The following is a 25,501-nucleotide window of genomic DNA, read 5'->3' on the forward strand; positions in this document are numbered from 1 at the left end:
GACAACAGGCAGGGCGAGCTGTGGATGAGAGTGGCACACAAGGGGTCACGGTCGGTATAATGTCATTTTGTCAATGTCTGTTGAATAGCCAGATGTAGTATGACACCTGTACATTCCGAGTGCACTCATAGCACGTATGTGTGTAGCATTCCAACTGAACATGTGACACAGCACAACACACATCCAATTGATCTTGCTTACAGTCTGTTGCATACATAGCATGCTACCCATGCTACTCTATAGTCCATCTTTTACTGAAAAGATGAAAGGACTCACCATCATGAAAAGAAGTTGCGGATGAGGTGACCGCGGATATCATCTTCACCCTCCTCATCACTGGCATCCTGGCCAAGGCCTTCATCCTCAACGGGCGGATGTTCCAGCTCATCAGGATCCAGGTAGAGTGGCACAGCCTTCTCCACTGCCATGTTGTGTAGCATGCAGCACACGGTGAAGATGTCACACACCTTGCGTGGGCTGTATTGGAGGGCTCCGCCTGTCTTGTCCAGGCACCTGAAGCGGCTCTTCAGGAGTCCAAAGGTCCGTTCGATCACCTGCCTGGTCTTCACATGTGCATTGTTGTAACGCTGGTCTGCAGCTGTCCTGGGGTTGCGTAGCGGAGTCATTAGCCACGGCATGTTTGGATATCCAGCGTCTCCTGCAATTTGACAACATGTACAAGAGTGAATCATATGATGCAGATCATGAAGTTGTGACATACTGACATACAGAGCTCACAGTGTATACTCACCAACTAGACATGCCCGGTGGTTGTGCAGCTGCAGCATCATCTGTGGTACCCTGCTACGCCTCATGATGAAAGCATCGTGGCACGATCCTGGATAACGTGCACAAACATGTGAGATAATCATGTTGGCAAGACACACCACCGGGGCATTTATCGAGTGGTAGTGTTTCCTGTTGCGATACGCTTGCTCCTGAGCCTGTGGTGGGACAAGAGTAACATGTGTACCATCAATTGCACCAATTACATGTGGCATACGGCCCAGGCCATAGAATTGCCCCTTGACATCTGTCAACTCTTCTGGAGTAGGGAATGTAATGAAATCATCAAGGTGGAGCAACATTGCTCCCAAAACATCACCCAATACCCGGCTAAACATGGTCTGAGACATCCCTCCCACATCAGCTATGGTAAATTGGAAGGTACCTGTGGCAAAGAAATGGAGGGCTGCCATCACCTTCACCTTGGGTGTCAGTGCACTTGGATACCTGTGGCGTGGTTGTAGGTGAGCCTCAAGCCTGCCCGTCAGGTCCTTGATCAACTGTCGGCCGAAGCGATATCGACGGATGCAGTTGCGCTCCCTCATGGCTTCCAAGTCAGGCAACGGCCTTTCCAGAGGGGGTGCCCTGCAAGACACAATTTTAAGGAAATGTCTACAACTGTCTGACTAAGACTATAACAATGTACATGGCACAAGCAACACCTCTTCAAATAATGTAGACAATTTGGAGTGTGGTGTGGGATACACACAGATGCCAGCTCCCACACACTCCTCCGTGGCGAAGGTAAATACCTGTAGTGTGTGGAATGGATGTGACATGCATACAAGCCTTCAGATGTAAAGGTCTAAGTGACCATGACAATGTATCATGTCAGTGAGACACGTCATGTCAATGTCAGTAGGAGGTTGTCTGCACACCCAGAGGGCAGACTGCAATACACACACACACCACATGTGCAATCATTTGCACTGTTCAGCCTTAGTCATGTCGCGGTGTGTACTTTCAGTGACAATTACATGACCATCATCATACAGCATGATAATTACATTTGTCACTGACGGTCTGTAATGCCATCACACATGTGAACGGGTCATTAACACACGTGGCATGGTGTGTGTACATTAGTCACCCTGCCATCACAGCAAGGACACAACATAGATGCTCCTACAGCAGATGCACAGTACTTTCAAGGACTAGTTACTTACCTTTTGTAAACCAATATCTGTAAGGAACAGTAGGCAGTAGCAAAGTGTCACATTTCAATACATACATAGCTTAGGACTAATTAGCCTCCCTGGGTGTCATCGATCTGACCAGTGAGTGGTGGCTATCCAGGCCACACCGGAACAAAACTAGTGTTGTTGATTGGCATCCAACAAGGGCGTGGCCACGTTTTGGCCGTACCTACAACGCATACACTGGCAGCTGTTACACAAACATATCCCACAGAGAGTGTGGGTAGCAGGCAAAGATGCATGTCAAGTAGCTAAACATCACTCCCAGAGTCAGGGAGGATGATGACATCTTTGCGTAGTGCCTGTACCTCTTGGATACCCTCTACAGCGTAGGTAACGTGAATGTGTTCTGTGGTTTTGAGGGCTGCATGCAGATGCTTCCTGGGATGGGGTGGTAGGACAGGGAACATGGTCAGTCCGGGTAGGGCAGTGGGGGTCTGACAACGTGCCTATGTACAGACAAACATGCTGCGTGGCTGTACATGCTTGCAAATATACATACAGTACTCTCATCAAGATAGGCCTGCAGAGGCTCAGCGTAGCGTTAGTGTAGTTGAAGGACCTGAGTGACAAGTTGGTCCTCACCGCAACAACAGGCAGATGAAGGACCATGGTTACAACCGCCCACATAAACACTACACTGAACGTTGCCAAATCATCCAAATACATCTTTTGAGTTGAGACATCACCTGTGTCTGGCTAGGTGTCCACAACACTCGCATCCCCCAGTCCACCTGTCCTGTGGTGTTGGGACTGACACTCACATGCCAGTGGGTCTTCTTGACCCTCCCAATACTCATTTGCGCCAATTGTAATGAGGTGTGGCCAGCTCATTGATGTTTACATTCCCATGCAGCATTAAGAGCGGTGTTCTGCCACACAGTTACCACGGCGGAGCCGTACAGTGTGTGTTATCGGGGCCAGCACCACCCCAGAATTGCGCCACGGCTGACACCTGGGGGAGATCTGGCAGTGAGGTTGTGAGTTGAACCAGCGGGGACCTGGATGAACATTCCAATCATGTCTGTCACAGCGGTTCTGGGACGTATGCACTGCCTGCGTCCGTCACTCAGCGAATGATGGCGTCAGGGGCATATCAACAGAGGCGCAACTGCCCCCTGACGGGTACGGTGGGCCAGAAGCTGATGCGGAGTCAGTGGGCGGGGTGAGGGACATCATGGACATGAGGAAGTGCACTTACTCCTCCTGTGTCACATGCAGGGCTGGGACCGTAGGTCGTGGTGCTGGCTACGATGGCTGCTATTCTGATGGAGCCGTGTGGTCGCCGTCACCCTAATCCCATGCAGCATTGCACTTGCATCATGGTTATTTGTCAATGCAATTACACATCTCTGACTTTTGTTGTTTACCTGACGAGTTTCGCCTGGGGAATGATGTACTAATGAGGGGCTCACATGTCTCCACACCCACACACATGCACTGTTCCTACATTCCAACCATGAGCTATTGTGCTGCTGTGCCAACAGCTGGAGTCTAAGTGGCTTGTGGGACATATCACACCTGGATTCATATGTCAGCTCCCCGCAATTGGAGCAGCTCTTGTTGTTGTGCCTGACGTGAAAACCGTGGAGACACAGACGGTGAGGGTCACTCACCAACATGAGGCCTTTTCATTCCTCACAGGCTTTGTAAGTGACATCCCTATTGGCACGGTCTTGAGTATGACAATAAAAGGTAAATGTTCTGAAGTGTTAGTACAATGATTTAGGGTACAACATGTGTAAGCTTTAACTTAGACCGGACCTGCGTTGGTGTTGAGAAACAAACAGAGGACCTGACGTGTGGACGCAGAGGTGACATATGACTACTCAGATAACGTCATCAGGGCAAACACAACGCCAAGGATACTTGCAGAGCCAGAGGAATTACACACCAACACACAAGTGTACGGTATTACGGAAATTGCCATGTCCAGGATGACATGTGTGGATATTCTGAGGTGAGTAATACTTTACTGACCTCTTCATGGCATATGCTAACAGCATGCACAATGTAGCATATGGCACACACATGACGTGGTCACACAGGGTCATGCTGTGCGGCTATGACACCTCTGTGACAGTGGGCATGTTCCTGTCATCATGTGGCAGTTCCCTGTACTGAATTTTGGCCCATTCGAGTGTTCATGTGCCTCGCTACATGTTGCAGACGTTAATCGTGTTGAAATTGTTGAATGCATGTGATGCACATGTGCATCATGAATGATGACATGTTGTGCAAGCTATTTACACATCAACTGAGGCACAGGGTCACAATCCCTGTGCTTCTTCAATGTCTGCCAAACCTGGCACATACTGATGTATGTGTGCCATGCTGATGTATGCATCCACATGGTTGACATGAGTGTAGACTACATCCCTGCTGTGTGATTTCCTAGTGTGACTCTGCCAATGGTGACATGAAGGTGGACAGGGACGCAGCCTACACAATCGTTCACTTGACCATGTCTGACACAATGTACCCCAATGGTACGTGCCTGTGTACGCATCGTTTCCCTATCGCCTTTAGGCTCTACGCAAGCTGAGCGTACCCCAATGGTACGGGCGTGTGTACGCATCGTTTCCCTATCGCCTTTAGGCTCTACGCGAGCTGAGCGTACCCCAATGGTACGGGCCTGTGTACGCATCGTTTCCCTATCGCCTTTAGGCTCTACGCGAGCTGAGCGTACCCCAATGGTACGGGCCTGTGTACGCATCGTTTCCCTATCGCCTTTAGGCTCTACGCGAGCTGAGCGTACCCCAATGGTACGGGCGTGTGTACGCATCGTTTCCCTATCGCCTTTAGGCTCTACGCGAGCTGAGCGTACCCCAATGGTACGGGCCTGTGTACGCATCGTTTCCCTATCGCCTTTAGGCTCTACGCGAGCTGAGCGTACCCCAATGGTACGGGCCTGTGTACGCATCGTTTCCCTATCGCCTTTAGGCTCTACGCGAGCTGAGCGTACCCCAATGGTACGGCCTGTGTACGCATCGTTTCCCTATCGCCTTTAGGCTCTACGCGAGCTGAGCGTACCCCAATGGTACGGGCGTGTGTACGCATCGTTTCCCTATCGCCTTTAGGCTCTACGCGAGCTGAGCGTACCCCAATGGTACGGGCCTGTGTACGCATCGTTTCCCTATCGCCTTTAGGCTCTACGCGAGCTGAGCGTACCCCAATGGTACGGGCCTGTGTACGCATCGTTTCGCTATCGCCTTTAGGCTCTACGCGAGCTGAGCGTACCCCAATGGTACAGGCCTGTGTACGCATCGTTACACCATTCAATGTGTAGCATTGGCAATGGCAATGTCACCGTACTTGTGTGTGGATTTTAAAAAATGCATAGGGAACAACTAGGGGAACAGTGTACTGTTCCAAATGCAACCAGGTTGTCATGGATACGGAGTTTTTTACACTCCTACAGGTGTCCTGGAAGATTCAGTTAGGAAAAAGTATATAATGTTGCGAAAGTTGTTGTTCAGCTCTGGCTCTATTTTCAAACCATGCATATGTGTGTCATGGGCTTAGGTGTGATGTGATTGGATGGACCATAGGATGCAAATTATGGTGGCCTATCACACACTACTCCTTGGACTCACAGACCATCTGCAGCACAGATATAAGGCAGCATGTGGCTGTGGGAGGGCACTTGCCTGCACAACATTGGTGTGCTAACCACAGCTGCTGTCTCTGAATCCTCTGGCCCTGATTAGCTGAACATGGAGAGGGCACCTGCATTCACTGATGGTGAGAACAAGGCCCTTCTGGATGCCCTCCTGCCAAACTTCAGCAAGCTGTATGGGAGACCAGAGGATCAGGTGAGTGATGTGTGCAATACCTTGGAGTGTGCACCTGTTGTGTGTGTGACATCATAGCCACTGTGTAGTAATAGTGGATAGATGCAATGTTGTTGTGAGTGAGTGCCAGGGTGCACAGTGTTGTTAGAAGAGAGTTATTTGTTGTAGTGTGGTGTGTGACAGCATGTCACGTGCTGCATTGCACCCAGATATAGCATATCTTGTTCAGTGAGTGTCATGCTCAAAGAGTGTTTTACAGCCCTCATGTAATCTGTAGATTTACTATGTCATGCTAAGCAGTTTTGTTAGCACACAGGCCACATACTCCTGGACAATGATGCTAATGTGTGTGCCATACGTTGCCCTATTGTCATCATGTATTTTGTGGACATATGGGTGTCTTGGGAACATGCACCAGGTATACTGATGTTCTGTAACTTTACATTTGTGACAGGTATCTGCCTATGAGAAGGGTGAAATCTGGGTGGACATCGCCAGGGCTGTCCGGAGAGAGGGGGGGCCTCGCAGGAGGCTTCGAAACATAAAGAAGAGGTGGCAGGACATCCGGTGCTGGAGCCGCCGCATCGCCCGAGTCCAGCTGAAGCTGGAAGCTCCACGCCGGCATGGCGGCAGCCGCCAACTCACCCCCAACATGCTCCGGGTCCTGGAAGTGGTGTTCCCAGACCTCCATAGGCAGTTGCAGGAGGGACAGCAGCACGAAGGGGGTAGGTACATGTCTGTTTGTAGTCATGTGTGTGAGAAATGGTACCTGAAGAGCTCTACGGCATGGTCACACTCCCATAGTTTGAGTGGTGTAGTCAGACAGGCAGTTCATGCATTGGAATTCGATTGTCCCTCTGTCAGCAGCTGCTTCTTTACATGCCTTGCCCTACTCCACAGTAGAGGTTTGCTTTGGCTAATGCTTGTTTTTGACATGTACTCCTATGGTGCAGTGTCTCAAGTTGCATCTTCCTTTGCACATCTTCATGTTGTAGGGGGGTATGTGACACCTGTTCGTACCTTAAATGTAGCACCACATGTGCACTATGTCTGCCCTTCTTCATATTGTGGCACTGTTCTTGAGTCTCAACAAGTGTTTTGTGCACAAGTCTGCCTCAGTGGCCTTTGTCCATGGTACACTTTCTAATTATCTTGTGTTAGCTGCAGGTGCACAATGTACATGTGCTATATTTTGGACTTCTGCATACTCACACTGGGCAGTGCGTGTGTGCATATTCTCTACATCTGTGGCATGTTCTTTGTACATAGTATTGATGGTTTGCCACACAATGTGACTTTGGATGTACAAAGCGGTGATGGCAGTGTGAGGTGATGGAAGACTTGTTTCAGGTCCCAGGATGGCATCACATGGCAGTTTGCCCAGGACTTTTCTAATGTGGCACAGAGTCAAAGCGAATCAAACATGACCAGGTCTTCATTTGGGTGGCAGGGTTGGCTAATGAACTGTTATGCATCATCAGCTATCCTGTTGTCAGGCAGTGGATCATGATTGTGTCTCTCATACAAGTATTTTCCTTGCCTATACCTTGTCTCCTACCTTACATTGAGCTTTGTGTCTCTGACATTTCTCCACAAGTAGAATTGTCATTATGAAGAGTTATGTGTCATGTGACTCATGATGCATGCCATGTTGACGAAAGAGGCCATATGATTTGCAGCTGATATGTCTGATGTGTACAGGTGACTGATATGTTTTCATTCTTCTCCTTGCTCACAGCATCATCATCTGAATCTGAAGGAGACAGAGGCGCGGACCAGGCGGAGGGACACACCGACAGTGCCACCTGCTGGGAGGTGTCAGAGGGAGGCAGTGGCACAGAGTGGGAGGAGAGTCTACAGGCCGCACGACATGTGACTGACACATCGTACCATGCCGACGAATCCGAGACAGACTCTCAGGAGGGGGGGAATATGCAGCAATGGTCACTCATACATCTTTGGCTGCCCTCCCCTCCTCCAGTCCCATCTCCAACCTCCCACTCCTTGGTGTGCCTAGGGTCCGTGCTAGCCCCCGTGTCTCCTTTGTTCCCGGCACCGCAGCCCCTGCCCCTGTGTCCCCTGCTGCCCTCAGTGCTGAGACAGTGGACCTACTCCGGCAGATTGCAGTAGGTCAGGCATCCATGCTGTCTGTCCTCCATGGACATACACAACTGATTACACAGGTGGTGTCGTTCATGGAGGGCATGTCATCAGCCATGTCTGATCTGCGTCGGAGTGTGGCTGCCATTGAATCAACACTGACGGCAGCTATGTACACCCAGCAGCATCTGCCCCCCCCCATCCTTCGGAGCCATCCACCTCTGCCTCTCACATACCTACACAGCATACACGCACACGCCACAGGTCAGACACACCCAGCGCACACACACAGCATAAGAAGCTCAAAGCTCCACGCACACAGTCTCAAGGGCAAGTAGGCACACCCACAGGGAGAGGGGAGACACCTCACACACACATCCACACACCCAGTAGGACTGACTCACAGCCCTGTACCTCCACCCCCAATGTGTCCCCGGGTTCAAGTGGTAGTTTTTCCGCCCTGGCTGAGGTGTGCAGCCAGGTTTTTGAATCTACTTTCGGCGATGCCCCAACCAGTGTGGATGAATCCACTACACCTGCACCCACTCCACCTGTCCTTCCCTCTCCTGTCCATGCGGTGCCGGAGGATTCCACAGATGGTGCCCCCGTAGTCAGCACAGCTGATTAAACGCCATGTGCAGGCAGGTTTGGGTGAGATGACACCCATGGAGGCACAAGCTATTGCTGAGACTCTATTGGACTGGCCATTGGCCTTTAATGAGCGAGGACTCTCATTTGCTTTTCTTTTGTGATTCCGCTGAATAAAGCTAATTTTTGCTTTTCAGATTTGTAGTTTGTGTGATGATGTCTGTGACTGCTGGGTGCCTGGGAGCTGGTGTGATGTTCACATTTAGGTCTACTAAAATGTGTCTATCTCCTGAGGGTAATGAGGTTGACAATGGTATGTTTATGATGTACGAGCTGGGCAGTGGTGGGCACTCTGATGCTGGGCAATGGTGGGCACTCTGATGCTGGGCACTCTGATGCGGGGCAGTGGTGGGCACTCTGATGCTGGGCAGTGGTGGGCACTCTGATGCTGGGCACTCTGATGCGGGGCAGTGGTGGGGACTCTGATGCGGGGCAGTGGTGGGCACTCTGATGCTGGGCAGTGGTGGGCACTCTGATGCTGGGCACTCTGATGCGGGGCAGTGGTGGGGACTCTGATGCTGGGCAGTGGTGGGCACTCTGATGCTGGGCAGTGGTGGGCACTCTGATGCTGGGCACTCTGATGCGGGGCAGTGGTGGGCACTCTGATGCTGGGCACTCTGATGCTGGGCAGTGGTGGGCACTCTGATGCTGGGCACTCTGATGCTGGGCAGTGGTGGGCACTCTGATGCTGGGCAGTGGTGGGCACTCTGATGCTGGGCACTCTGATGCGGGGCAGTGGTGGGCACTCTGATGCTGGGCACTCTGATGCGGGGCAGTGGTGGGGACTCTGATGCTGGGCAGTGGTGGGCACTCTGATGCTGGGCAGTGGTGGGCACTCTGATGCTGGGCACTCTGATGCGGGGCAGTGGTGGGCACTCTGATGCGGGGCAGTGGTGGGGACTCTGATGCTGGGCAGTGGTGGGCACTCTGATGCTGGGCAGTGGTGGGCACTCTGATGCTGGGCACTCTGATGCGGGGCAGTGGTGGGCACTCTGATGCTGGGCACTCTGATGCGGGGCAGTGGTGGGGACTCTGATGCTGGGCAGTGGTGGGCACTCTGATGCTGGGCAGTGGTGGGCACTCTGATGCTGGGCACTCTGATGCGGGGCAGTGGTGGGCACTCTGATGCTGGGCAGTGGTGGGCACTCTGATGCTGGGCAGTGGTGGGCACTCTGATGCTGGGCACTCTGATGCTGGGCAGTGGTGGGCACTCTGATGCTGGGCACTCTGATGCGGGGCAGTGGTGGGGACTCTGATGCTGGGCAGTGGTGGGCACTCTGATGCTGGGCAGTGGTGGGCACTCTGATGCTGGGCACTCTGATGCGGGGCAGTGGTGGGCACTCTGATGCTGGGCAGTGGTGGGCACTCTGATGCTGGGCAGTGGTGGGCACTCTGATGCTGGGCACTCTGATGCGGGGCAGTGGTGGGCACTCTGATGCTGGGCAGTGGTGGGCACTCTGATGCGGGGCAGTGGTGGGCACTCTGATGCTGGGCACTCTGATGCGGGGCAGTGGTGGGCACTCTGATGCTGGGCAGTGGTGGGCACTCTGATGCTGGGCACTCTGATGCGGGGCAGTGGTGGGCACTCTGATGCTGGGCACTCTGATGCGGGGCAGTGGTGGGGACTCTGATGCTGGGCAGTGGTGGGCACTCTGATGCTGGGCAGTGGTGGGCACTCTGATGCTGGGCACTCTGATGCTGGGCAGTGGTGGGCACTCTGATGCTGGGCAGTGGTGGGCACTCTGATGCTGGGCACTCTGATGCTGGGCAGTGGTGGGCACTCTGATGCTGGGCACTCTGATGCGGGGCAGTGGTGGGGACTCTGATGCTGGGCAGTGGTGGGCACTCTGATGCTGGGCAGTGGTGGGCACTCTGATGCTGGGCACTCTGATGCGGGGCAGTGGTGGGCACTCTGATGCTGGGCAGTGGTGGGCACTCTGATGCTGGGCAGTGGTGGGCACTCTGATGCTGGGCACTCTGATGCGGGGCAGTGGTGGGCACTCTGATGCTGGGCAGTGGTGGGCACTCTGATGCTGGGCACTCTGATGCTGGGCAGTGGTGGGCACTCTGATGCTGGGCACTCTGATGCGGGGCAGTGGTGGGCACTCTGATGCTGGGCACACTGATGCGGGGCAGTGGTGGGCACTCTGATGCTGGGCAGTGGTGGGCACTCTGATGCTGGGCACTCTGATGCTGGGCAGTGGTGGGCACTCTGATGCTGGGCACTCTGATGCTGGGCAGTGGTGGGCACTCTGATGCTGGGCACTCTGATGCGGGGCAGTGGTGGGCACTCTGATGCTGGGCAGTGGTGGGCACTCTGATGCTGGGCACTCTGATGCGGGGCAGTGGTGGGCACTCTGATGCTGGGCACTCTGATGCGGGGCAGTGGTGGGCACTCTGATGCTGGGCAGTGGTGGGCAGTGGGGGGGGTTTAGCCATACACACACTCTGATGCTGGGCACAGGTGGCCAGGGGGGGGGGTCTCAGACACACACTCTCATACTTACACATACAATTACTTGGCAGACGTATGTCCCACACGTCTATTGCACTGGTGTTGTGCGGTGAGCTGGATGAGTACATCGAGCTCGATGACGTACATGCGGCACGTATAACACTGGTGGGGTGCGGTGACGTACCGTACCCCGAAGTCGATGACGTAGGTGCGGTACGTCTCCGTATGACACTGGTGTTGTGCGGTGACGTACCGTACCCCGAGCTGGATGACGTACATGCGGCACGTATGACACTGGTGGAGTGCGGTGACGTACCGTACCCCGAAGTCGATGACGTAGGTGCGGTACGTCTCCGTATAACACTGGTGTTGTGCGGTGACGTACCGTACCCCGAGCTGGATGACGTACATGCGGCACGTATGACACTGGTGGGGTGCGGTGACGTACCGTACCCCGAAGTCGATGACGTAGGTGCGGTACGTCTCCGTATGACACTGGTGTTGTGCGGTGACGTACCGTACCCCGAGCTGGATGACGTACATGCGGCACGTATGACACTGGTGGAGTGCGGTGACGTACCGTACCCCGAAGTCGATGACGTAGGTGCGGTACGTCTCCGTATGACACTGGTGTTGTGCGGTGACGTACCGTACCCCGAGCTGGATGACGTACATGCGGCACGTATGACACTGGTGGGGTGCGGTGACGTACCGTACCCCGAAGTCGATGACGTAGGTGCGGTACGTCTCTGTATGACACTGGTGTTGTGCGGTGACGTACCGTACCCCGAGCTGGATGACGTACATGCGGCACGTATGACACTGGTGGAGTGCGGTGACGTACCGTACCCCGAAGTCGATGACGTAGGTGCGGTACGTCTCCGTATGACACTGGTGTTGTGCGGTGACGTACCGTACCCCGAGCTGGATGACGTACATGCGGCAGGTATGACACTGGTGGGGTGTGGTGACGTACCGTACCCCGAAGTCGATGACGTAGGTGCGGTACGTCTCCGTATGACACTGGTGTTGTGCGGTGACGTACCGTACACCGAGCTGGATGACGTACATGCGGCACGTATGACACTGGTGGAGTGCGGTGACGTACCGTACCCCGAAGTCGATGACGTAGGTGCGGTACGTCTCCATATGACACTGGTGTTGTGCGGGAGTGTGTGGTGCAACGTACCCAGACATGACAGTCGTGCAATGGAGATGTGCCCGTATGGCAACACGTACAGGTATGTTGGAGTTCGTTGTACTCACCTTCTGCGCCGTCGTCGGTTTCTATATACGAGGTGGTGGGCGTACAGGATAGGGATGACACGGACGATGGCGTTCATGTCTTGCTTGTCGTGTACCGGGTGCCGGGTTTGCCGGAGTGTGGGTTTACGGTAGTTTTGAGCTCTCGTAGCAAAAGAGCCGTACGGAGTGTGTTCGACACGGATCGTACTTCCTGGGTCGGAAGGCGCGGTCTATTTACGTACGGACGCTGCGTGGTGCGTCAGCCGACTGCAATTCGTATGGATTTTCGATTTGTACGGTGTTTTTTATGAGTCGTACGGAGTCACGCATTTATTTGTGATCGTACTTGCTGAATCGTACGGGGACGCCTATGGGTGCGATTCGTACGGGGAAAAACGCTCCGAACTGCCAATCGGAGCGCTTTTTACCGGATCGGAATCGACCCCCATGTGTTTTTGTGTAAATGGAAGCAAAGACCGTGCCCCAAGTGTCACAGTCCTCCACATGTGGTGCGATCCCCATTGGAAGACAGATAGTCAGAATTCTGTGTTTCTCAGTAGGGGTAGTATCCGGAAATACTGCCTCTATTTGAGTGATTTTCTGTGCTAACCAGAATGGAATTTGTTCCCGTTTTATAGGTACTTTACCCAGACATGACTGTATGTTCTGTGGTGTGATTTTATTTGTGTTCCCCTGATGAGGGGTCAGCTGTGGAATTTTAATAGCTGCTTGGACTGTTGAAGTCCGCATTACATATTGGACTAATTGTCTATGTATTTTAATCAGTTGTTTTAGCTGTGCTAAAAGTTCTGGTATTGACATTTTTCCAATGTCTGGATGTGGTGTGTAGCTGGCTAGAACCGGCCACGTTGCTCCTGGTCTACCTAGTGGACCGAGCCTGGTGATGTGATTATTATGTTTTAGGGCGCCTTTAAACCAGAGCAGGTGCTCTTGGTATTTTAATGGGATTTCCACCTCCTCGAAAGGAGTGTAGTCATCCGGAGGTTCCTCTATTTTATAATAGTGGAACTCTTTTGTGACAGCGTTTGCTGCTGGAAAGTTTATCCATTAATAGAATACCTCTGTCTGCCGATATTCGTGTGCCTCAATTACGAATATGACTGTACCACCTCTTGGTGTTAGTCCATTTTCTATAAGTTTAAGTGTTATAGTTTTTCTTATGCTAACCGGGATGAGTATTGCATCCGGGTCCTGCTGTAGGAGACTTGTGTCTTCCGCTAGGAGTTGAGCTGCTATTCTAGCTGCCTCCCTTTCTTCTTCATTGTCTGACATTTTACTGACAAGAAGGTTTTTTGTTGCAGATCAGGTTTTCAAGGAAACAAAGATTAGGTGCACAATATTTTGGAACACTGTATCCTTCAACGTTGAATAAACCAAAAACTATACATAGAAATCTCTTTCTACTAAGTTCTGGCGGTTTTTAACCTTTGACCCACTCCAGACGTCTTTGGAGTATTTACGGGAGAAAGGGTCTGTGTGAAAAAGCACGACTGAGTTACTCTAATGTCTTGCGTTAGATTTATCGCCTTACCAAACGTTGGGCGCCATGTAGTGTAGTTCCTATATTCCCAATAGGCTCTGCGCATTGGAATAATATCTTCAATAGTATAGACGTAGGACGGAGGTTAACTAGGTCTTCTTCTGACGATATTAGACTTAAGTTTTGTGTGCCAGCTAGCTCAGAGTTCACTAGAAACTTTCTCGAATAAGCTAGGAGGATTTTAACCTCCCTGGATAGACAAGAAGGGATTTAGTTTCTGACAACCATAGAACATGACAACTTTGCTCTCCCTGATCAAGAGTTTATCTCTAGAGTCGTGTGAAAACAAAAGACAGCTATTTTAATCAGTCAAAACGTGCATACTTAGTTTCACCAGATTGCAGAGAAAAGGAAAGACGGGCGTGTTCTATAAAAGGTGTTATTTATTGATCAGTCTCTGTTCTCATACAAGAGAAATGAATCGCTACAATTGCAATACTTATAGTTAAGTAAAGTCCATACAGTAAAAGCAGGACCATAAAATAATACTGTAAAAGCATTGATATGGTTTCTTAGCCATATGATACTTTAAAATGGATAAAAGATATACATACATATATACATTGACTAATCGTACTCAACTGGTGCTTCTAACTACGCCTACCCCGGTGTACCTGACCTAAGCCTAATACATGGGAGGGAGTATGTAAGTAGCAGTTTAAGTTAAGTTTGTTTTGCCAAGAATCTGACTCAAGAATTCTCTGTAAGGGTTTAGTCAGTTCAGTACCTGGGATTTAGAAGGCAGGAGGGCTGGTATCTCTTTCTCAGGACTCGGTATCCCAGTCACCCGCGAAGGTGAGCTGGAAACGCTGGATGCTGGATTTCTCGGCAAGAGAAAAGACAGCGTCTTTCTCAGCGCCTCAAAGGGGAGGGGCAGCGTCCGTGGGCTCTCGCATCAGCTTGCCTCTCCGGCAAGTAGTCACTGCTCCAGGTTCATCACCACCGTGTGTCTGCTTAGGACAGCATTGGTATATTTATACCTGAGAGGTGCTGGGTTTGACGTAAGGATGGACATAAGACGTCAATAAGGATGTCACTAGGAACTGAGCGTTCTCGCAGTGGTTTACAGGAGTTCTTGGACTAAATCAAAACATGGCAGGTGGGGATTTCCCAGGTTGCTCGAGGCTTGGATTTGTTTAAGAACTCGATGTGCTTTCTAGGGGGCTGGAGGAATAGTGCTTGCTTAATGTGACAGCATGCGCTATGACTTATGAAACGGGTTTCTGTGCCGTTGTATGGATATTAGTGATTTATAACTGGGCAAGGGTCAGAAATAGGAGTATCGATACAGGATCCTAGATAAACACACTACAAGCTCTACCTTAAATAGGTACATCAAAATTGACCAACACAAACCCATGGTATCCACCTCGGGGGTGGCAACGCCGTAGCAGTCAACCGAATGTGCCGAATACTTTAACTCAAGCATAATGTGTGCCCTTGAAGTTCAGGAATCAAAAAGGATGTGGCAAATAGCCTCTCCTATTGCAAGCGGCCCCTCCGCTGCCCAGAAACCGGCGTGCTAAACGCTTGACACAGGCTCGGTCGATCGACAGGCCACGCCCCCTTTGGAGGCCACGCCCACCGACCTAGAGCTCAAAAGAGACGCTGCTCACCAGCCTCTCCACCTAACAAACGCTGCTCCTGAGGCGGAAAACCGGGAGAGCGCACCGCTTTTTAAAAAAATTTGTATTGTGAATCCTGTTGTGTTTTAAAACCTTCTCTTACTCACCTAAGCCTCTCCTATTGCAAGCGGCCCCTCCGCTGCCCAGAAACCGGCGTGCTAAACGCTTGACACAGGCTCGGTCGATCGACAGGCCACGCCCCCTTTGGAGGCCACGCCCACCGACCCAGAGCTCAAAAGAGACGCTGCTCACCAGCCTCTCCACCTAACAAACGCTGCTCCTGAGGCGGAAAGCCGGGAGAGCGCACCGTTTTTTTTAAAAATTTGTATTGTGAATCCTGTTGTGTTTTAAAACCTTCTCTTACTCACCTAAGCCTCTCCTATTGCAAGCGGCCCCTCCGCTGCCCAGAAACCGGCGTGCTAAACGCTTGACACAGGCTCGGTCGATCGACAGGCCACGCCCCCTTTGGAGGCCACGCCCACCGACCCAGAGCTCAAAAGAGATGCTGCTCACCAGCCTCTCCACCTAACAAACGCTGCTCCTGAGGCGGAAAGCCGGGAGAGCGCACCGTTTTAAAAAAAAATTTGTATTGTGAATCCTGTTGTGTTTTAAAACCTTCTCTTACTCACCTAAGCCTCTCCTATTGCAAGCGGCCCCTCCGCTGCCCAGAAACCGGCGTGCTAAACGCTTGACACAGGCTCGGTCGATCGACAGGCCACGCCCCCTTTGGAGGCCACGCCCACCGCCGACCTATCCATCAATCCATAAGTATGTGCCTCCCAAGGAAGCGCAGCGGACGAGCGCAGCGGGCGCGCCGATTGCGCGCCGAAGCCCGACCGGGCCCTGCGGCCCTGCCCCCTGGCCCTTTAGGGGCTAGTAGACATATCTACAGCTCGGATGCCTTACATCAGCTACGTCCACCAATACTTCCAAGCTGTGGAATTCCAGGACATCCTTTGGAGTTGCCCCGCCGCTGCACCCACTGTAAGTCTCAACTTACCCCTAAAACTGCCCAAATCAGAGCGGAGGCACAGGAATATTCCATGTTCCTACTTAACTGCAGGTCATTAGCAAAACACTGTACAGAAATTTCCTTGTTATTAGACGAACACTCCCCGGACGCTATGTTCCTAACTGAAACATGGCTGAACCAAGATTCTCAGCCGGACCTAGCACAGGCTATAACTTCAGGATACCAGATAACACGGGTTGATCGACCATTAGGCAGAGGTGGCGGCCTCGCGATTATATACAAAGAGAACTATGTCTGCCGCTGTTTAGCGGACGACATTGAGGACTGCGAAAACCTTTCTTTCTCTATCAAGTTCTCCCCCAATTCCAGTTTCTCTGGCATTCTCATTTATCGCCCCCCAGGTTCCACCGGACAATTCAATACTTCTCTCATGTCAGTGGCCTCGCAGCTGGTTGTCTCCCCCTCCAATTTTACCGTTCTGGGAGACTTTAATTTTCATTTTGACAACTTGCTAGATCCCACAGCATCAGAGATACAATCAAACCTGGCCTCCATCCAATTAGAGCAACAAGTTCCTTCGGCCACACATGAAAAGGGGCATCTTCTGGATCCTATTTTCAGTAATAGTGACCAGCTCAAAGTAGGCCTTATTAAAAGGCTCCCATGGACCGATCACTTCCTGATAGCGTTTACCTGGACTACAAGTAAACCACCCCCTTCCTTGTTTATATCTAGGAAAACCCGAAACTGGTCAAAACTTCCTCTCGACAACTGGACGAAGACTCTCAGTAACACCAGACCCTCCCTCTCTCACAACCCTACACACAATAACACCAGATATGAAGACTGGCTAACTACCTCTTTGGACTTAAGTCTCCCATCATATCCATCTAGATCAAAAAGACATAGCAAGTCAGCCCCATGGTATTCAGAAGATCTGAGAAACCAGAAACGTCTTTGCAAGAGACAAGAGAGGAAGTGGCGCATATCCTACGACCAAGTTGAAAAAACTATTTACAGGGAAATGATTAGGGAGTATAAAATGGCCATAAAAAGGGCGCAAGCAGCCTACTATACCCATAAAATTACTGTGGCAAAATCAAAACCGAAAGAAATATACCACATAGTAAATTCTCTGACAAAACCACCCCCAACCGCTTCAGACAATAACAATTCATTGTCCAAATGCAATAACCTGGCTGAATTCTTTTTCCAAAAAGTAAATAAAATATACTCCTCTTTCCCCAACTCACCTACCGATCCGTCCCCTCAATGCTTGGACTCTGCCCTGGACAGGGATATTGAGTTGAAATCGTTTCCCTTGATAACATGGGAAACTTTAAAGAAACTAGCCCTACAAATAAAAACAGGTTCTCCTCGTGATCCGGCCCCTCCAGGCCCACTGGGTCTAGCCAGTGATATTATCTTCCCCACCCTGCTGGAACTGCTGAACTCCTCTATATTGAGCAAGACAGTACCCGTAACCTGGAAGCATGCAATGGTGCGGGCCCTCCTAAAGAAACCCTCCCTGGACCCAGCTAATGCGGGTAACTACCGTCCTATCTCTTTGCTCCCATGGGCGTCAAAAATCCTGGAGAAGCACGTCAACACCATTCTGACGACATTTCTCGAGGACAACCACCTCCTTGATGCTTCCCAGACGGGATTTCGCCCCAAACATGGGACAGAGACTGCCCTACTAGCTGTAACCGAGGATGCAAGGCGGATCTTGGATCAAGGGGGATCAGTGGCAGTGATCCTCCTCGATCTAAGCGCCGCGTTCGACACGGTACACCACAAGATCCTGTTGAACCGTCTTGCCGACCTGGGAATATCCGGAGATGCCCTGTCGTGGCTGGAATCCTTCCTGTCAGACAGAACCTTCCAGGTCTTCGACGGTACATCTGTATCCTTCAGTAGGCCATTGGGGTGCGGAGTGCCGCAGGGCTCTTCCCTAAGCCCTACGCTCTTCAATGTGTACATGAGGCCGCTGGCTGGGATTGTTCGTCCGCATGGTGTCAATATCATCTCCTATGCGGACGACACCCAGCTGGTGGTCTCCCTTGCACAGAAGAGCGGTCTCCAGACTCCACCTGACCTGGCGGCCTGCCTGGAGGATGTAAAAAGGTGGATGTCGAGCTCATGCTTGAAGCTCAATGATGATAAAACGGAGCTTATGCTCCTTGGCCCAGTAACTTCTCCCACTATGGAGCTAATTTGGCCTTCAAGTATGGGTTCCCCCCCCCTCCCCAAAGATAATATCAAAAGCCTGGGAGTATGGCTCGACAAGTCGCTGAGCCTAAACACTCAAGCCACCAAGGTGTCAGCCACTTGTATTGGCCTTCTTAGGGTAATCAAAAAAATTCTTCCCCTCCTTCCTTTCGAGGCCAGACAAATTGTCATACAGGGCCTGATCCAATCACGGCTGGATTTCAACAATGCCCTTTATCTTGGAGCCCCGGACTATACTCTACAAAAACTCCAGCGCACTCAAAACTGTGCTGCTCGGGTGCTCCTGGGAATCCCTCGGAGGACCTCAATAAAATCCGGCCTAAAAACTCTACACTGGCTGCCTGTCAGGGATAGAGTAAAGTTTAAGGCTCTCTGCATTGCCCACCAGACTTTCTGGAGAATGGGCCCAGAAATCAACTCCTCCCTGATTTCCCCATACCAACCTAATAAAACTCTACGCTCCTCAACTGCTACTCTTGCCATAATCCCTCGAATATTTAGAGCCAGAGCAAGAGGACGCTCATTCTCATATAACATTGCCAAACTGTGGAATACTCTCCCGCTGCAGATGCGAAACAACACAAATCTCACCAGCTTCAGGAAACAGCTCAAAACCCTCCTGTTCAACAACTAACCACCTTAGTGGTCAGGTTTGTTAGGTTTAGCTCCAGCGCCTGGACGCCTCAGGGCAACTGCAGCGCTATATAAGCCTAATTTTCATTTCATTTCATTTCATTTCAAATACACAACAACGTCACCCAACACCGGAGCCAGAAAATAGTTCCAAACTTGCAACGGAACCACTGTGCGGGGGAGACGGGCTGTCTCTATCATCCCGAGATTGGTCATTGTTATTTTTATATGTGCAACTGAATTCTTGGACCTCAATAGGATTATCAAAAAAACGTACCCGGCCGCCGGCTTCAACCCTAAGCCGTGCAGAATATGGCATGCCGTATTTGAGGCCAAGGTTTCGGAGGGTAGCCTTTACCCCGGGGAACTTGCGTCTAGCTTCCTGCACCATCACTGTGAAGTCTGGGTATAGAGCAATCTTTGAGCCCTGCCAAATAGTGTTCCCATGCTCCCTGGCTAAGCACAGAGCTGTGTCCCTATCTCAAAAGTTCATAATATGGGCTATCAGCGGATGCAGAAGGAGTCTCGGGTTAGGACGAGGCCCAAGGGTGCGGTGGGCCCTCTCCAAAACAAAGCCTGGTGTGAAAGATTACCTCCCAAACATATCTGTCAGCAGAGTCTCAACAAAGAGGACCAGACGGCCCGTAGATGTAGACTCCGGGACCCCAAGAATACGCACATTATTGCGGTGGCTGCGCACTTCAAGGTCCTCATTCTTTATGGCCACTTCCTTAAAAATACGTTGCACACGGTCTAACCTTTTAGTAGATTGCGCAGTTCCATCTTCGATGTCAGAGGTCCGCGCTTTCACCACATCGAGACTGGGCCTGGATCTTGGCGCCCATTGATTCAAGCGTTTTGTAAAGGGAGTCGCAACGACTGTCCAAGGACCTAAAACCGGCTCTCATCTCCTGTAACTACTCGCCTGGAGGGGCCACGGAGGCTATGTCACGAACCAGATCCGAGACTTGCTCAGCTATGTCAGGGCCTGTCTCCGCTGTCTACTCAACTACCTTTTCAAAAGGTAGTGTCCTTTGCTTCGGGTCCCTACGACCCATGCCCCTGTGATATGTTGAGGGACCACCCAGCCGCCGGAGACTTCCCAAGGATGCCACTGATCATGCAAGGGGCGTCGAGGCAAAGAGGTCTCCAATGGGCCATCTCACACACACTTAGTCCCCTAGGCTCCATCCAGGAAAAAAAGGTGCCAGCTATGTCACAAAACACCCCTGCCTACACAAGCCAGGACCCTAACATTGGTCAGAGAGATGTTAACATTGGGTTTGCCGACTAGGGTGCACTATCGCTGTGGTATCTGCCCGGATCGGATGTAGTGTAGTTCCTATATCCCTAATAGGCTTTGCGCATTGGAATAACATACACTATAGATTTGACATAGGACTGAGGTCAGTATGTCTCTATTGAGTATTTTAAACTTAATTGTGTGTGTGCCAGCTAACTCAGAGGTCACTAGAAACTTTCTCGAATAAACAAGAAGGGATTAGTCTCTGAAAACTGCATAAACATGACAATTTTGTTTCCCTTAGAACTGGAATAATATCTTCAGAGTCGTGAAAACAATAGATAACTATTTCACTCAGTCAATCATGCATGCTTCGTTTCTACAGAGTTGCAGAGAAATAGAGAGACAGACGTTTCAATAAAAAAGTTTTTTGAACAGTCTTATTTCCCATGCAAGAGATATGAACTGCTACAATCGTTAGACAGTATAATGCGTACAGCGAGAACAGTACTATAAAATAACACTGTAATAGCATTGTCGGTTGCTATGACATATATAAAAATACATACATAAATAACACAGGCTAAAAATACTCAACTGGGGCTTCTAAAATACGCCTACCCCAATGTACCTAACCTAGGTCTAGTACCAGGGAAGAAGTAGGTGCTGCTTAGCATAGGTTTTTGCATAAGAATTGCCAAAGGATTCTCTAGGTTTTAATCAGCTCCATACCTTAGAATGAGAGAGGTTGGTATCTCCGTCTCGGGACTCGATTTCCCAACACCCCGCAAGGGGAGTCAGAAACACTGGAGCTGGATTCTCGGCAGGAGGATGTCAGCTTCTTGGTCAGTGCGTCAGCTGGAGAGTTGGCTTCCTTCGGTACTTGCTGTAGCGAACTGCATTGTGCAAGTAGGTAGTCGAACTGCACCGAACCACACCGTGCTTTGCCATAGCAAGTGAAGGTATATTTATACCTTGAAGAAACTTAGGAATGCCAGTATTGATGTAAAGTCAGGCATATGAACGTCATGAATGAACCCCTAAGGAATAGTTGTTCATGCGTAATAATGAGTTCTTGGAGAAATCAATATCCAGGCAAGGGGAAGTCCCTAATGGCTTAAGAGTCTGGTTTTCCAAGAAATCGTTGTGACATAGATGAACAGATGGAATTAGCCATGCCTGTATTTGGGTAGCATGGGCTATGCCTAAATAAGGGCTGGATTTCTATGCCTATATAAGGGCAATGCAAATTGTACCTATATAAGGGCATGAATCGGGAAATTCATTCGGAATCTGTAATCAAACACAACAGTGGGATAGGCAGCAAAGGAAGTCAACCCTTCACCTTGATCGGCATTGAGCCATCAACCAGCAAATCAAAAGGGCCAGTGGATGCCAGCAGATGGATTCAGGCCCATAAAGCTAGGTGCACGCAAGAGCATTTCTGCGCCGAAACCGCCTCACTCACGGCTACCACGGAGGCCAGGATAACTTCTTCCAACAGTGCCGTGCAGTCTGCATCTAACTAGGCCCAAGAGGCCAGGGGCCGCACGAGAGACACTCCGGGCACCTAGGGCAACAGGCAACTCAAGCCCCCCCTTCTAGCAACTCACGTGCCGTCTCCTGTACGGCTGCGTCCACACCCTGTACAATGTTGGGGGCTACTGGGATCAGCAGACAGAGCGGCTGCAAAGCCACAGCGGAACCAGGTAGGCCCTGCCTCGGCCCTAGCACTCGTAGATCAAATTAGCGCGTGGGAGGGAGGAGGTAAAGCCAAGGATTACAGGACCGGCACCCGGGAACTCACTGGCATAGTGGGTCCCTGTGCAGGGTGGACGACTGCTCTTACGATGCCAGTGGTTGCGCTCCGCCTCGATCCGCCTTCAGGCCGCCATTATCTACTCCTCCGCACTGAAAGTATATGCCGTCTGGGGGCCGATTCACGTGCCTCGCACCCCTGTGATGCCACACAATTTACTCCTTGCTGATTCAGGGGTGCATCGGTGCACTCGCCTCCCTCATAACAGCACCGGATACTGGGGAAAACGCTGTTGATGTCTATCGGCTGGCGGAGCTTCAACGCCGCGCGGCCATTCCGGTCCACGGCTTGGCCACGCCCCAAAGGTCCACATAGTTCATGTTCCTGACTGATAGGGCACCATGGTATTGCAAATGATACAGCAGTGGTCGCGTATGTAATCTCACATATGGAATGGTGAAAACTGTTGCTGCCATTTGGCCCTGCTTCTCCATTCATTTGAACAAGGAGGCTTCTTTGCTCATAAGAAAATGCTTAAGCAGGCTCTGGAAATGGACAATCCTAGCAATGAAGAGAAACAATGTGCCCAACTGAGTTTTGAATCGTGCTCCAGTGAAATGAAGATTCCTGGAGGTAAGAAGATGGCACTTTGGCAGACCCAACAGGAACCCATGGAGGTTAGAATAGCAATTGGCAAGGAGATATGTTGATTTAGAATTAAGCTTGATGGGGCTTGAACCAGCAAGTAATCGAGTTAAGGGAATAGATAAGTACATAGTACTGACTGGGTGATTGGAGAAGTGCATAGCTAGTGGCAGAAAGATTGCTGGATTACATGGGTACTACCTGGGTAATTGAAAGACTGAATCAGTATGGTGTAGGTGGTTAGTGGACTCCATGGGTAGTGCACAGGGGATTGTAGCAGTGCATGGTTACTGCCTGGGTCATTGCATGAGTACATGGGTACTGAATGGATGATTAGAGCACTGCAAGGAGAGCGCATGGAGAATTCATAAGTGCATGTGTTTTGGCAGAGTGATTGGATTAGCACTTGGTGGTGGCTGGGTGATTGGAGGAGTGCTTGGGTAGTGACTGGGTGATTGCTGGACTGCATGGATACTATCTGGGTACATTAAGGTGCAAATGAGTACTGTCTAGGTGGTTAGAGGACTGCATGGGTAGTAGACAGGGGATAGTAGCACTGCATGTGTTAGTGCCTGGTTCATTGCATGAAAACATGGGTAGTGACTGGATGATTAGAGTACTGCAAGGAGAGTGCATGGTGAATTTACAACTACTAGAGAATTCGCGTTTCGCTTAATCCGCGAATTCGTTCGCATTTGTGGATTTTTTTTTGCGTGTTCGTGGGGCTTTTTGCGTGTTCGTGGGCCACTTGCAGCGCACCGACCGCGAAGTTACCTATGCGGTCATACATGGGCACGGCCATCTTGTCCGCGTTGCGTATTTCCGTTTCCGGGCACTATTTGCAAGCTGGCGTTGTGTGCGTGGGGCGCGATTACGTGTTCGCGTGCTTTTTTGCGTGCCCCCGCGGGGGAAATATCGTGCAAACTTACCCACGCGGTCCTCATGGGCGTGGCCATCTTGTTTTTGATTCATTCCTATGGTTCTGGGCATGCTTTTGCAATCCTCCCCTAATCTTTGCAATCCTTTGTTTCTTTGAACTTTTTTTGGATCTTTTTTACTCATTAAAGTAAGTAAGTAAGTAAATATTGTATTTGTATATGATTAATTAAAATCTTTACAAAATTGTAAAACATCCAATAATTGTTGTTACTTAAACATAACAAAATTAGGATGCATAAAATTACAGTATTGTTTACAGTTTTATGATTACCCTCGAGAGATTTAAAAAGTTCATCTAGCGTGGTTAAGTCTATTTCCTATTATGTCAAAGAACTTCACAACTTGACAGTTCAACTTAATGTCGCTAGTAGAGAAGCACAGTTTGACTGCCTGTCTACAGGTCCGAACGGCATGTAGGTTGAAGAAAGGACGTAAGAGATTGTACCTCAAGTCCTTTATGCTAGGGCAAATGCAAATCACGTGAACTATGTCCTCCTTGCCGGTTTTGCACATGCGACACTGTTGTGAAGGGTTGTTTCTCTCCCAAGGCGGAAGATGTGGAAGTATGGGAATTACCCCGAGGCGTAATTTAAAGAATTTTTCTTTAACATTTATTTTCATGCCGATGCTGAAGTATGCTTGTGGACGCAGTTTTTCGTAGTCACCCACCGTTAGCCATCCATGTGCTCTATTTGCTAGGTCCTTCTTGTCTTCTATCGCTGAGATGATACTAGCTGATTTTTTGGCTACTTTTTTAAAAGACAAGAGATCTATTGATGTTTCCCAGATGTCAGTCAGGCCTAAAACTTTGAGTGATTCGTATAAGTAGGCTCTCGGCGCGAAATTGCGGTGCCGAAGTAATTCTTCCCATACATTTGCACATAAAGATCCAGCATCTGCATTGCGAATCTTATGCCAGTTTGTTGCATACACACTCCGCCTCTCTAGGGTTTGTTTCAAGATACCGAATTCCAGTCGAATCTGAGCCGGGTAGACGTATTTGGGAAAATTAAAGATAGCCCTGTATGAGTTGGCTATGAGTGTGTCCAGCAACGCTGCGTCCTTACCGTGGTGTGATTCACTCCCATAGGTGAGAGTCGGTTTTAATTTGGACCTCAGTATTTCAAGAAGAGGTTTAAGTGTAAGGTCAGGTAGTTTGACCTTCAATGATTTTAGTGCCAAATAGGTCGTTATAGCCTTCCCTCGCAAGGACTTCAACTGCGCCCTAGAGGTATTATTTGAGTCCAGGATTACTCCCAGGTATTTATATGTGAAGACCTGGTCGAGCTTTTCGCCATTCAAGTGCCAGCAAGGATTCTTTTTTTTCCTGTAATTCACAGCCATCACCTTTGATTTATTGAAGTTTATTTGTAGTGCGTTCTTTACTGAAAAAGCATGGGTTGTGTTCAAAAGGTGTTGGAGGCCCATTGGAGTCCGACTTATCAACAGCAGATCATCCGCATATAACAGGTTTGAGAGGTTAATTTTCCCTAATTTCGGTGCATGATTGGAGCATTTGTCTACTTGGCCCGGTAGATCGGCTAGAAAAAGATTGAATAGGATCGGTGCAAGTAGGCATCCCTGTTTTAATCCTTTTGTTGTCCTTATGGGTTTTGAAAGGTGTGTTCCAGCCCCAAGTTTGATTTTGATCCAGGTGTTTGAGTGGA

The sequence above is a fragment of the Lissotriton helveticus genome, chromosome 5_1 (genome assembly GCF_964261635.1).
Source record: "Lissotriton helveticus chromosome 5_1, aLisHel1.1, whole genome shotgun sequence".
NCBI lineage: Eukaryota > Metazoa > Chordata > Amphibia > Caudata > Salamandridae > Lissotriton > Lissotriton helveticus.